This window comes from Canis aureus, chromosome 27 (assembly GCF_053574225.1).
Source record: "Canis aureus isolate CA01 chromosome 27, VMU_Caureus_v.1.0, whole genome shotgun sequence".
In the NCBI taxonomy this organism is placed as follows: domain Eukaryota; kingdom Metazoa; phylum Chordata; class Mammalia; order Carnivora; family Canidae; genus Canis; species Canis aureus.
The window spans coordinates 27,586,153-27,601,479 of NC_135637.1; positions in this window are offsets into that span (position 1 = coordinate 27,586,153).

Sequence of the window (15,327 nt, forward strand, 5' to 3'; positions counted from 1 at the left end):
GGATTGAGTCCCACATCAGGCTCCCCGCAGGGAGCCTGCTTCTCCCTCTGCCTGTGTCTCTGTCTCTCTGCGTCTCTCATGAATAAAAAATAAAATGTTAAAAATTTTTTAAAAGGCTTGGAGATTAAAAAGAGAGACATAGAGATAGAGATGCATATGCATGTATATTCACATATATGTAATATTTCAACCTGACCCCTAAATGCAAATTGATACTCAAGAGAAAAAAAAGTGATTTCCTGACTTAGGAAAACTAGGTGGACTTACTAAAGGAGGTATAGTATATATGAAGATCACATATATTGAACTGTATGAAATCTTAAATATTTTAAGAGTAATTTTGACAAGAATAAAATTTTACATTATGAGCTGACTTTAGAAGCCATCACTTCACACCACATAGGATTTCACTCTTTGTGTGTGGACTAGAAATTAATATTTGATAACTGATGTTAAATTTTAGTTAATAGATGCTAGGTGACAAACTGTTACTTTTTTTAAGATTTTATTTATATATTCATGAGAGACACAGGGGGAGAGAGGCAGAGACACAAGCAGAGGGAGAAGCAGGCTCCATGAAGGGAGCCCGACGTGGGACTCCATCCCGAGTCCCCAGGATCACACTCTGAGCCAAAGGTGGCACTAAACCGCTGAGCCACCTGGGCTGCTCCCCAAACTGTTACTTTTAATGCTTACCCACTAAAGCTCTATATAGTTAGGATTTGTTAAATTTATTCATAATTTATCATTTTCAAAAATTATAAGCCTTTATATAATGCATATTATCTTTCTGTATAAGTATATATTCATATAACACTATTTTTAAAAATTTTTATTTTCAGTAATCTCTACACCCAATGTACGGTTCAAACTGATGACTCTGAGATCACACTCTTCCAAATGAGCCAGCCAGGCACCTCATACTTTAATGGTTGCATTTAGTTGGACATTTAAGTCTTCTAATTTCTTGTAATTTATAAACATTCTCAGACATAAACCTTTGTTCATTTTTCCATTTATTCTTTTATGAATTCATCCTAAGGGGAGAAAAAAGGATATGCATTATTTAACATCTTTGTGAGGATAAAGAAAATAATGCATGAGAAGAGCCTCACTTCTGTAATGTTTCCGCTTGCCATTGGGCTTGTACCCAGATCTGAAAATCCCCAAAGGTCAGACAAACATCTGGGCCCCATTTCAGTTGCCACAGCCTGACTGGCCCCTGAATATACATGGACCCTGACCCTGACCTCAAGGAACTCACAGTCTTGATGGGAAAACTGACAGGAATAGTCACAAAACAATGCAACTCATGTAAAAAATGAAAATGCAGTGTCAGAAGTGGTATAGAACACTTCTCAAACCTTAATGTGCACACTCATCACCTAGGGATCATTTAAAAGGCAGACCTGATTCAGTAGGTCTGGGACAGAGCCTGAGAGTCTGAATTTCTACCAGTTCCCAGGTGATCCCAAAAATGAGATAATTTGTGAGCCACACTTTCAGTAGCAAGAATATAAATAGAAGACAAGTAGAGCTTTCCAGATGCCTCAACAGAATTTTGAACGATGAACATGGGGGCGCTTGGGAGGCTCAGTCAGTTAAGCATCTACCTTCGGCTCAAGTCATGATCTCAGGGTCCTAGGATTGAGCCCCGCATCAGGCTCTCTACTCAGCAAGGAGTCTGCTTCTCCTTCTCCCTCACTCTCTGTCTCAAATAAATAAATAAAATCTTTAAAAAAATAATAATAACATTTTTTAAAAATGAAAGATGAATATGAATTTCCCAGACAGTTAAGGAGGGAAAGGGTATACCCTGGCAGAGGGAAGGACTTATGGAAAAGTACAGAGGCACAAAATGGCATGGTTTGTCTGAAAGTTCAAAAGTTGGTGGGCAGAGGGGGAGTTCAGAAGGATGTCTCCTAAGAAGCATGGATGGTGATGAAACAGAGAAGGAAGAGACTTCATGATGAATCCACAGGCTAGATAACTGACTGGATGTGGGAAGAAGTGGAGGAGGGCATGGGTCGGGGTGCCCCCTCCAAGAGAATGAATAAAGAACCTAGTGCAGGTTTAAGGGAGAAGGTAATGAGTTCATTTTGAGATTCATGAAGTTGGAGGTGGAGGAGTAGGAAGCAGTGAGGCATTAGTGAGCACTCCTGGGGACAGGCTGGAACAGGCAAGTTGTCAATGTTTTGGGTGGTCAAAATCATGGGCTGAGAGTGGGGAAGGATTCTTTCAGCTGGAGGAACAGGCTCTCTGAGAATCTCAGAACCACCACCTTAAAGCTGCAAACCTGTGAATGATGTTTTTCATACTACAGCTGGACCATGGGTCATCAGGGGCCAAAGCCAGGTCCCCAGGTCCCCCCAGAATTAATCAACAACACCTTACACAAAGAAACCTCATGGAAATGTTTGCAGCAGCTTTATTCATAATTGCCCCAAACAGGAAGCAACCAAGATGTTTTTCAATAGATGAATGGATAAATTATGGTACATTTATACGATGGACTATTTTTCAGCAATATAAAGAAATGAGCTATTAAGCCATGTAAAGACATGGGAGAACTTTAAGTGCATATTGCAAAATGAAAGAAGCTGGTATGAAAAGGCTGTATCTTATGTGACTCCAATTGGACAACACAACACTGTAGAGACAGTAAAATAATTAGTGGATGCCAGATGCTACATTGTGATTTATAGCAAACAGTAAATATTCATTCATCCCTGTCCTGACACAAAGCTCCTAAAACCCTTGGGATTTTCTAAGTGATGAAAGTGATAAAAATGTGTCTTTGTTTGGTGAATGAGGTGACTTTTGGAAAACTTCTAGGTCACCTAAGGGTGGGAGCTGGTTGCCAAGGGAAACAAACATGTGATTCAAGGGTGGGAACTTTCAGTGCCCCCCGCCTCCAGGGAGGGGAGAAGGACTAGGGATTGAGTTCAATCATACCTATGTTATGAAGCCTCTGTAAAACCCCAAAGGACAGAGTTTGGAGAGCTTCTAGGTTGGTGAACACATGGAAATGTGAGGACAGTGACACCCAGAAGACATGGAAGCTCTGGGCCTCTTCCCACATACCTTGCCTTATGCATCTCTCCCATCTGGCTGTTCCTGAGTTATATCCTTTTATAATAAACTGGTAATTTGGTTAGTAAAATGTTTTTCTGAGTTATTTGAGCCACTGTAGCAAATTAATAAAACTCAAGGATGGAGTCATGGGAATCTCTGATAGAGCTGATTGGTCAGAAGCACAAGTGAGAACCTGGACTTGTGATTAGCTTCTGGAGAGTTGGGCCAGGAAGGCTGTGTCTTGTAAGGACCGAACCTTTAACCCATGGGATCTTATGCTATCTCCAGGTAGACGGTGTCAGGATTGAGTTAACTGCCTGTGGTGTTGGAAAAACCACACACAACATCAGATCAAAGGTTCATAGAGAGGGATGAATAATGAAGTGCAAGGGATTTTAAGTCAATGAAATTCTGTATGATAATGTAATGATGGATGCAATTCATTATAGCATTTCTCAAAACTCAGAACTGTGCCACACAAAGAGTGAACCTAAATGTATGCAATTTTTTAAAAAATCATTTAGGAAGTGGAGGGATCCTAGGAAGGAATGCAGGCTGTGGTAAGAGAATTTCACTATATGTATGTGTGAGCCTGTGAAACGCCTCCACTGAAGGGACATGGGTGCTGATCTAAGCAGATCTTTGAAATAAGTCAGTTCGAGCACGTGGGTGGCTCAGTTATTGAGCGCTGCCTTTGGCTCAGGTCATAATTCCAGGGAATAAATAAATAAAATTTATTTTAAAAGAGAGGAAAAAAGTCAGGTCTATAAGACTAAAGGCAAAAGGAACTGCACATAAGCACTGTACTCTAGTTAATACCATTGTGTCCTATGTGGGTACAGGTTAACAATTCAGATACCTGAATACTGGAATAGGGCAATTAAGTAAATGAGTATCAGATAATAGGAGGTGGGAATTTTCTGTGTTGGAATACTTTACAGATACCCAAGGGTAGAGGACTAGAATAATCCATGTAGTATTAGATGCATCAACATGAGTCCATGTTCAGCTTTATATATAATTTTTTTTAAGATTTTATTTATTTACTCATGAGAGACACAGGCAGAGGGAGAAGCAGCTCCATGCAGGGAGCTGATGTGGGACTCAATCCTGGGACTTCGAGATCACGCCCTGAACCAAAGGCAGACACTGAACTGCTGAGCCACCCAGGTGTCTCTTTATTTTTTATATACAAAAAATTATATATAGAAAAATGCATAGCTGTGTATTCATGTGTGTGTATATAGTTAGTTAATTTGTTAACCACAAATATTTTTTGCTCTGTTAGCAGAGACCTAAAAGAAATGACACCCCAGTAGCTAGGAGAATGTTTAATGTCCATATCTTGGTTTCTAATCCCCTTCTCCAATAAAAGGAACCAGAACTCCTTGGAGAAATAGCCGATTCTAGGACAAGTATAGAAATATACAAGATGATCCTGGTTCCAGAGAATAAGGAAATACTAAAAAAAATTTTAATGAGAATATATTACAGAAACCAACTAAAATAGTTCCTAATGGCCAAAACTGAAACAATTTGAGCAAGAAAAAAAATAGTATTGGATCATGACCCAAAGTAAAAAATAAATATCTTTAATAAATATAAATGATTTAATAAATTAAGAAAGTGGAGACAGAGGACAAATCCCCCATGCAGAATAGAAAGGGCTAAATGGTGTCCCTTAAAAACTCATGTCCACTGGAACCTCAGAATGTGACTTTATTTGGAAATAGCATATTTGCAAATGTAACTAGTTAAGGATTTTGTGCTATCCTACTGGATTTAGAGTGAGCCCTTCATCCAATGATTGATGTCTTCATAAGAATAGGGCACAGAGCACAAATACACAAAGAAAGCCATGTGAAGGTAGAGACAGAGATTGGAGTTAAGCTGCCACAAGCCAAGTAATGCCTGAGGGCACCAGAAGCTAGAAAAGGCAGGAAAGGATTCTTTCTCAGACCCTTCAGAGGAAACATAGCCCTGCTGACACTTTGACTTCAGACTTCTAGACTCCAGAACTCTGAGAGAATACATTTCTGTTGTTTCAAGCCATCCAGTCGGTGGTTATTTGTTATGGCAGATCTTGGAAACTAATATACAAAAGAATTCTAAATAATTTATATAGATACTCTACTCTCAAGGAGGGAGAGCATAAATCTTAACCCATCAAGCACAGTCTATTATAGTGACTCCCTTTCCAAAGTGTACGATATAGAAAGAGGAACAGTGGAGGAAACCTGACAAACACTACATCAGCTAGGTGATCAAGGCCAATATCAACAGGCATAAATCATGTTGATAGTATGTATGCTTAATATGATGTAATGAAAATGGAGACCTCTGTGGTCTCCCTCCCAAAAATCCAAACTTATGAGGAAAAACATGAGACAAATCCAACAGTGGAGCAGCCTACAACATACTTGGCCAGTAGTTCTCAAATCTGTCAAAGCCATCAGCAACAAGAAATATGAGAAACTGTCACAGCTAAGAAGAGCCTAAGGAGAGATGACAGCTAAATGTAATGTGGTATCCTGGAGGAATCCTGAAACAGAAAAAAAGACATTAGGTGAAAACTAAGAAAATTTAAATAAAGTATGGACTTTAGTTAATTATAATGAATGAATATAATTCACTGATTGTAAGCAAATGTATCCATACTAATGGAAGATGTCAATAATAGGGAAATTGGACACAGGGTACTCTGTACTATCTTGTCAATTTTTCTATGAATCTAAAAGGCTCTAAAAATAAAGTGTATTAAAAAGAAAAAATTTAAACAACACAAAGGTAGGGAAAGTGAAGATCTTTTTCTTCTGTTATGAAGTCCTAATCCCCAGAAGATTAGGTTAACTAATAAGTTAATAAACTTGGTGCATATCCAAAAAAGAAAACGATTAACAACTTCCCCCAGGGATATGCCCCAGAGGGCCATGGTTGTCATCTCTGGCATCAACCCGTACATCTCCACACCTCTTGTCTGACTACATGAACAGGATGGCCCTGCTGGTGACCTATGCCTCTAGTTCTCAGAGAGTCAGAGCTCCAGAGCACCCTACTGAAATGACCCTCCCGGACCACAGCTGATTGGCCCAGGGGTGGACATCAAATTCCAGCTGAGCAAATCAGACTCTGCCTTGGGACTTGCTTATTCCCTCAAAAGTCAGCCCTACAGCATTGAACTGGAAGGACAACAAACACTTCAGTGGCCATCTGCTGGGCAGGCAGGGAGAAACAGCCAAGAGACCAGGAATCTCTTGGACAGACAGATCGTGCCAGCAAATGGTGAGAGCGAAGAATGCCATCTCTGGCAACAGCAGTTCCCCAGCAAGGAAAGCAACATAGCATTTTATAGAGAATGTATCCTATTTGTACACATGGCAAACAATGAGTATAATCCATTTGCTTTAAAAGAAAACCAAAAGATTTCTTCATAGAAGGATTTTCTAGAAAGTTCAGTGTTAGATTTTTGTAAGCAGTAATTTGGAATGTGCTGGAGGGAGTATAGTTAAAGGAAGAAATCTTTGCACTTAGCATAATATTTTAAAACAATAATAATAATCTACTAGTTCCCAGTTGCCTTTATAGGAACCAGACTAAGCGTTTGATATATACTGTCTTATTTCATTCTTCAATAACCCCATGAATTAAGCCCTGATATCATCCCCATTTTATACACAAGGAAACTGAGGCTTGGAATGTTAGTATCTCACCCAAATCATATAGTGTTTAACTTAAGAGCTGAGTCTTGATTCCAGGTCTGATTCCAGGGTCCATTCTTTTAAGGTCAGTTGATATAGACCTTTCAAAACAACTCATGGGTGGACTAAGAAGGCAAAGTCTTTGCCTCACTTTACGCCCATATAAAAAAAATATTCCTTATGAGGAGGACCTGGCTGGCTCAGTAGATAGAACATGCAACTCTTGATATCAGGTTCGTGAGTTCAAGCCCCACATTAGGAGTAGAGCTTACTTAAAAAAAAAAAAAAAAAAACAATTCCTCATGAATAATAACTACCTATGATGATTATGAGAAACACAGCCTATAAAATGCGTTCATAGTGTTTAGCACATAATAGGCACTTAAGAAACCTGTAATTCTAGTGTTAATTGAGTGTCAGATCCAACCAACAGAAATCTAGTTGGCCCAGACAAGGACTGTGTATATGTGTGTGTATGTGTGATTTGGGGGTTCTTTTGTTATCCTACTCTTATGTTTATGAGAATATTTGAAAGAGTAAAACACACACACACACACACACACACACACACACAATTGCCATGTCTTGCTATGAAAAGCTACACAAGGGGCACGTGGGTGGCTCAGTGGTTGGGTGGTCTGCCTTTGCGTTGTGATCCTGGGGTCCTGGGATCAAGTCCCGTGTCAGACTCTCCACAGGGGATCCTGCTTCTCCCTCTGCCTGTGTGTCTCTGCCTCTCTCTCTCTCTCTCTCTGTGTCTCTCATGAATACATGAATAAAATATTTTTTTAAAAAAAGCTACACAAGGTTTTAAGATTTTGAAATTAGTTACAAACATTTCAAATTTAGGAGATCACACAGAAAAATATGGATTCCCAGTTTCTTTAGATAAATTGGAAGCCCTGGCATGACTCGATGCACATTCCACTGCATTGCAATCATGAGAGCAGAGAGATCTCCTTTAGACAGAGCGTGTGCCCTCTGTAGGCATGCGTGCAGTGTCTACTACCCCCAATGTTCCTACCATGGAGGCCTCTGAATTGGGTAACAATGTTTTTTTTAACATTTTATTGTGAAAAATATCAAACATACAGAAAAGTAGAAATAATAGTATAATGAACTCTGTATTCATTTCTTAAGGCTACCCTAAGGAATTACCACAGATTGGATAACATAAAACAACAAATACATCCATCTTTAAGGTTGTTGGTTTGTTGTTGTTGGGTTTTTTTTTTTAAGAAATTTATTTTTCACAGTTCTGGAGGCCAGAAGTCCAAAATCAAGATGTGAGCAGGGCCATGCTCCCTCTGAAGGCTCTAGGAAAAAAACATTCTTTGCTTCGTCCTAGCTTCTGGTGATTCTCAGCAATCCTTGGTGTTTCTTGGCTTGTTGGCAATGGTCTCTGCCTGTCTTCACATGACATGTTGTCCCTCCGTGTTTCTGTGTCTCCAAATCTCCCTTTCCTTGTAAGGATATCAAATTATTGGATTGAGGGCCCCCTCTAATCCAGTATGACTGCATTTTAACTTGATTACATCTACAAAGACCCTATTTCCAATTAAGGTTACAACCATGAGTGCTTGAGCTTAGGGTTTTAACATATCTTTTTAGAAGACACAATTCAACCTGCTGTGACTCCCCATTATCCATTACCCAGCTTCAATAATTATCTATATATATTACCAAATTTGCTTCATCAATGCCTCCCCACCTACCATCTGCCAGTTATTGGATTTTTCCCAGCTTGATGGAAATACTTACTTAGGCAATAAAATCAACCATCACCACAATTATTTTAGAATATTGCCGGCACCCTAACAAGTTGCCCTGTGAGTGTTTCCACTCATCTCTACTTCTAACCTCAACCCTGGGCACGCATTGACCTGCTCTCTGTCTCTACAAATATGTTTCTTCTGGGCATTTCATTTATGTGGAATCATAATTTGTGACCATTTGTGTCTGGCTAATTTCACTTAGCATATCGAGGTTCACCCATGATGTAGCTTATGTCAGTACTTCATTACTTTTTATTGCTGAGTAATATTCTATGCCGAATAATTTTTCATTGTTACCATATTTCATTTATCCATTCACCAACTGGTAGACATTTGGATTGTTTCCAGTTTGTAACTATTATATATGATGCTGCTATGAACATTCATGTACAAGTTTTTATGTGGACATGTTTTCATTTCTGTTGAGTATATGTCTAGAAGTGTAATTGCTGAGTCATGTGGTAATTCTGTTTAGTGCCAACTGCTTTCCAAAGCAGCATGTTTTTTTTGCATTCCCATCAATGGTGTATGAGGGGTCTGATTTTTTCACATCCTCACCAATAGTTTTTTTGTTTGTTTGTCTTTTAAGTAGGCTCCATGCCCAATGTGGGGCTTGAACCCATGACTCTGGGATTAAGAGTTACATTCTCTACCAACTGAGCCCGCCAGGCACCCAGTTGGTTATTGACTTTTTAATTACAGCCATTCTAGTGGGTGTGAAGTGCTATCTCATGGTTTTGATTTGCATTTATTTGGTGACTACTGAATTTGAGGATCTTTTCCTGTGTGTATTGACTATTTGTATATCTTTGGAGAAAAAGCTTATTCAAGTTTTTTGGTTATTTTTAAATTGAGTTCTTGGGCGTTTTATTATTGAGTTATAAAAGTTGTTTATATATTCTAGATACCAATCCCTTATCAGATATATGATTTGTAAATACTTTCTCCCATTCTACGGGTTGTCATTTCACTTTCTTGACAGTGTCAATTTGTCCAAAACCAACTCCTGTGCTTCAGAGCCAACATATAGCACAAAGACAAAGTTTGGGATAAAGAGAAACAAAAGCTTTATTGCTTCGCCAGACAAAGGAGGCTGCAGCAGGATATGGCTTTCAAAAATCTGCAAACCTGCCCAGAGGAAGGGGCTGGGGGATTTTATAGGGAAAAACAGGATCTAGCTGGTTTTGACAGGAATTGTGTACTTGCTGCCAGCCTTCTTTGTCCTGTCTTTAGGGTGGTACCAGGTTCCTGAAACAAAAAGCTAAGATGGGAGGAGGGAAGGCTTGTGAAAGAGAGGAAAAAGGCTACTTTTAATTTTTTTCAATTTAAATTCAATTAGCCAACATACAGTACATCATCAGTGTCAGATATAGAGTTCAATAATTCATCAGTTGCTATAACACCCAGTGCTCATCACAACACATGCCCTTCTTTATGCCCATCACCTAATTACCCCATCCCCCTCACTTCCTCTCCAGCAAGCCTCGGTTTCTTATAGTTAAGAGTCTCTCATGGTTTTTCTCCCTCTCTGATAACTTCCCATCAGAGAAGTTTTCCCTCCCTTCCCCTGTGATCCTCTGTGCTGTTTCTTATATTCCACATATGAGTAGAACCATATGATAATTGTCCTTCTCCGAAAGGCTTATTTAGCTCAGCATTATACCTTCCAATTCCATCAACGTCAATGTAAATGGTAAATTTTCATCCTTTCTGATGGCTGAGTGATATTCCATTGTATATATTACAACATCTTCTTTATCCATCCATCTGTTGAAGGACATCATGGCTCCATCCACAGTTTGGCTAGTGTAGACATTGCTGCTATAAACATTGGGGTGCAGGTGTCCCTTTGGATCAATACATTTGTATCTTTGGGTAAATACCTAGTAGCGCAATTACTGGGTCATAGGATAGCTCTATTTTTAACTTTTTGAGGAACCTCCATACTGTTTTCCAGAGTGGTTTTCCCAGCTTGCATTCCCACCAGCAGTGTAAGAGGGCTCCCCTTTCTCTGCATCCTCGCCAACATTTGTTTCCTGACTCGTCAATTTTAGTCATTCTGACAGATGTAAGGTAGTATCTCATTGTGGTTTTGATTTGTATTTCCCTGATGTCAAAGAAGCCAACTCTCAGGGCACTGGGTGGCTCAGTGGTTGAGTGTCTGCCTTTGGCTCAGGTTGTGATCCTAGGGTCCTGGGATCGAGTTCTGCATCAGGCTCCCCACAGGGAACCTGCTTCTCCCTCTGCCTATGTCTCTGCCTTTCTCACTGTGTCTCTCATGAATAAATAAATAAAATCTTAAATTAAAAAAGAGTCAAATTCTCACTCTTCATAGATGACGTGATACTTTATCTGGAAAATCCAAACGTCTCCACCTCAAAATTGCTAGAACTCATACAGGAATTCAACAATGTGGCAGGATATAAAATCAATGCACAGAAATCAGTTGCATTACTATAAACTAAAAATGAAACAGAAGAAAGAGAAATTAAGGAGTCAATCCCATTTACAATTGCAGCGAAAACCATAAGATACCTAGGAATAAACATAACCAAACGGGTAAAGGATCCATACTCTAAAAACTACAGAACACTTATAAAAGAAATTGAGGAAGACACAAAGAAATGGAAAAACATGGAAAAATATCCATGCTCATGGATTGGAAGAATAAATATTGTTAAAATGTCTACGTTACTCAGAGCAATCTACACATTCAATGCAATCTCTATCAAAATACCATTGACATTTTTCACAGAGCTGGAAAAAATAATCCAAAAATTTGTATGGAACCAGAAAAGATCCTGAATAGCCAGAGGAATGTTGAAAAAGAAAAACAAAGCTGGTGGCATCACAATGCTGCAGTTCAATCTATGTTACAAAGCTGAAATCATCAAGACAATATGATACTAACACAAAATTAGACACAAAGATCAATGGAACAGAACAGAGTACCCAGAAATGGACCCTAAACTCTAGATCAACTAATCTTTGACAAAACAGGAAAGAATATCCAATGGAAAAAGGACACTCTCTTCAACAAATGGTGCTGGGAAAAATTGGACACCCACATGTTGAAGAATGAAACTGGACCATTTTCTTACACCATATACAAAGATAAACTCAAAATGGGGTGCTTGGGTGGCTCAGTTGGTTAAGCATCTGCCTTCACTCAGGTCATGATCTCCAGGTCCTGGGATTGAGCCCCATGTTGGGCTTCCTGTTCAGCAGGGAGTCTGCTTCTGTCTCTCTCTCTTTCTCTCTCTCTCTCCCTTGGCCCCTCCCCATCACTCATTCTCTCAAAAAAATAAATAAACAAAACCTTTAAAAAAATTGTAAAGTCTAGACAGATAAATTCAAAATGGATGAGAGACCTAAATGTGAGACAGGAATCCATCAAATCCTAGAGGAAAACACAGGCAGTGGCCTCTTTGACCTCAGCCACAGCAACTTCTTGCTAGACATGTCTTCAAAAGCAAGGGAAACAAAAGCAAAAATGAACTATTGGGACTTCCTCAAGATGAAAAGCTTCTGCACAGCAAAGGAGGCAGTCGACAAAACTAAAAGGCAACCTACATAATGGAAGAAGATATTTGCAAATGTCTTATGGGATAAAGGGCTAGTATCCAAGACCTATAAAGAACTTATCAAACTCAACATCCAAAAAACAAATAGTATATTCAAGAAATGGGCATAAGACATGAACAGACATTTCTCCAAAGAAGACATACAAATGGCCGACACATGAAAAAATGCTCCACATCACTTGGCATTAGGGAAATACAAATCAAAAAGGTTACTTTAAAATCAAGCTTTGGGGCACCTGGGTGGCTCAACTGGTTTAAGTGTCTGCCTTTAGTTCATGTCATGATCCTGGGATTGAGCCCCATTTTGGGCTCCCTGCTCAGTGGGGAGCCTGCCTCTCCTCTCTCTCCCTCCTGCCCCACTTGAGCTCATGTGCTCTTAAAAAAAAAATCTTAAAAAAAAAAAAAAATCTTAAAAAAAAAAAAAAACAAATCAAGCTTCACTGAGGCAATAGTGCAGCCATTTTTATTTTATTTTATTTTTTTTTTTTGCCATTTTTATTTTTGTTCAACTTGTTGCTTTTAAAAGTGGTTTCACTTTGAAGTATAAAATTTTTCAGTTTTGGTGAAGTCCAATTTCTCTTTTTCTTTTGTTCTTCATGCCTTTGGTGTCATATCTAAGAACTCATTGCCAAATTTGAGGTCATGAACTACAACCCTACATTTTCTTCTATGGGTTTTATACTTTTAGCTCTTCTATTTAGGTCTTTGATTTATTTTTCACTAATTTTTATATATGATGTGAGGTAAGAATCAAACTTCCTTCTTTTGCATATGGCTCTCCAGTCGTCTTAGCACTATTTATTGAAGACTGTTATTTTCCCATTAAATGACCTTGGAACCCTTGTCAAAAATCAGTTGGGGGATCCCTGGGTGGCACAGCGGTTTGGCGCCTGCCTTTGGCCCAGGGCGCGATCCTGGAGACCCAGGATCGAATCCCACATCGGGCTCCCTGCATGGAGCCTGCTTCTCCCTCTGCCTGTGTCTCTGCCCGTCTCTCTCTCTCTCTGTGACTATCATAAATAAATAAAAATTAAAAAAAAATCAGTTGGCCACAGACACCTGGGTACTTTTGGACTCTTGATTATATTTCATTCATCCATACATTCTTCCTTAAACCCCTAACACACTGTCTTGATTATTGTTGCTTTGTAGTAAGTTTTGAAACTATGAAGTGTGAGTCCTCTAACTTTGTTCTTTTACAAGATTATTTTGGTTGTTCTGGGTCTTTTGCAATTCCATATGAAATCTAGAATAACCTTATCAATTTCTACAAAGAAGCCATCTGGGATTCTGATAGAGATTGTGTTGAATCTGTAGGTCAGTTTGAAGAGAATTACCATTTAACAATACAGACTTTCTAATTCATGAACATGACATCTTTTCCCATGTATTTAGATTCTCTTCCATTTCTTTCAACCATGTTTTGTTTTCAGAGTGTATTTTGCACATCTTTTGTTAAATTGTTCCTAAACATCTTATTCTTTCTTATGCTATTGTAAATAGAAATTTTCTATTTTTAAAAAGATTCTGTTTATTTATTATTTGACAGAGAGAGAGAGAGAGAGTACAAGCAGGCAGAGCAGCAGGCAGAGGGAGAGAGAGAACTAGGCTCCCACTGAGTAGAGAGCCCAATGTAGGGGGGCTCAATCCCAGGACTTTGAGATCATGACCTGAGTCAAAGGCAGACACTTAACCAACTAAGCCAAACAGGTGCCCCTAGAATTGTTCTCTTAATTTCATTTTAAGATTGTTCATTGCAACTTTATAGAAATACAGTTGATAATTTTGCATATTGATTGTGTATCCTGCAACTTTGCTGAGCTCATTTACCAGCATTATTAGCTTGTTAAATGTATTCCTTTGGATTTTCTATATACAAATCATATCATTGGCAAATACAGATTTACTTTTTCCTATCCAATTCAGTTATTTTTCTTGCAAAATTTTTCTAATTAGAAACTCTAACACAATGTTGAATAGAAGTGACAAGAGTGGACATCTTGTCTTGTTTCTAGTCTTAAGGGGAAAGTACTCACACTTTCAGCATTAAGTATGATGTAGCTGTAAGTTTTTCATAGTTACTTTTTATCATATTGAGGTTCACTTCTATTCCTATTTTGCTTAATGTTTTTGTCATGAAAGGGTGCTGGATTTTGTCAAATGCTTTCTCTATCTGTTGAGATAATCATGTGGTTTTTTATTTAGTCTATTGATATTTTGTATTACATTCATTGATTTTTGGATCTAAACCAACCTTGCATTCCTGGGATGAATCCCACTTGGTCGTGGTGTATAGTTCTTATTATATATTGTTGGATTCTAGTTCATTTTTTAAAATTTTAGTGTGTTATTATTATTGAGTTGTAAGAATTATTTATATATTTATTATCAAATATATGGTTTGAAAATATTTTCCCCAAGGGTGCCTGGGTAGCAATTGGTTAAACATCTGCTTTCAGCTCAAGTCATGATCTCAGTGTCCTGGGATTGAACCCTGCTTCAGGCTCCCTATTCAATGGGGAGCCTGCTTCTCCCTCTTTCCTGCTCCTGCTCATGCTCTCTTACTATCTCTCTCTCTCAAATAAATAAATAAAATATTAAAAAATAAAATAAAATAAAATATTTTCTCCAGTCTGTAATTTATAAATGTGTCTTTCATAAAACAAAAGTTTTTCATTTTATTAAAGGCCAACTTATTTTTTTTCTTGATCATCATTTTAGTGTTATATCTAAGAAATCGTTGCCTAACTCGAGAATACAAAGTTCTCCTCTGTGTTTTCTTCTATAAGGTTTATAGCTGTAGTTCTTAAATTTATATCTGTGACCCATTTTCAGTTCATTTTTCTGTATGATATGAAGAAAGGGTGTAAATTCATCATTTTTCATATTGATATTCAATCGTACCAGAACCATTTACTGAAAAAAACTACCTTTTCCTTATCAAATTGCCCTGACAGTTTGTGGCAAATCAGTTGGCCATAAACATAAAGGTTTGTTTCTAGGGTCTTGATTCTGTCCTATTGATACATATCTAACCATTTGCCAGTTGGTTTGTACTTGGGTAGTGTAAGTTCTCCAGCTGTTCTTTATTTTCTGAATTCTTTGTCTATTTTTGGACCTTACATTTCCATATGAATTCTAGAATGTTTGACAATGTCTACAAAAATCCTACTAGGATTTTTATTGGGATTGCAT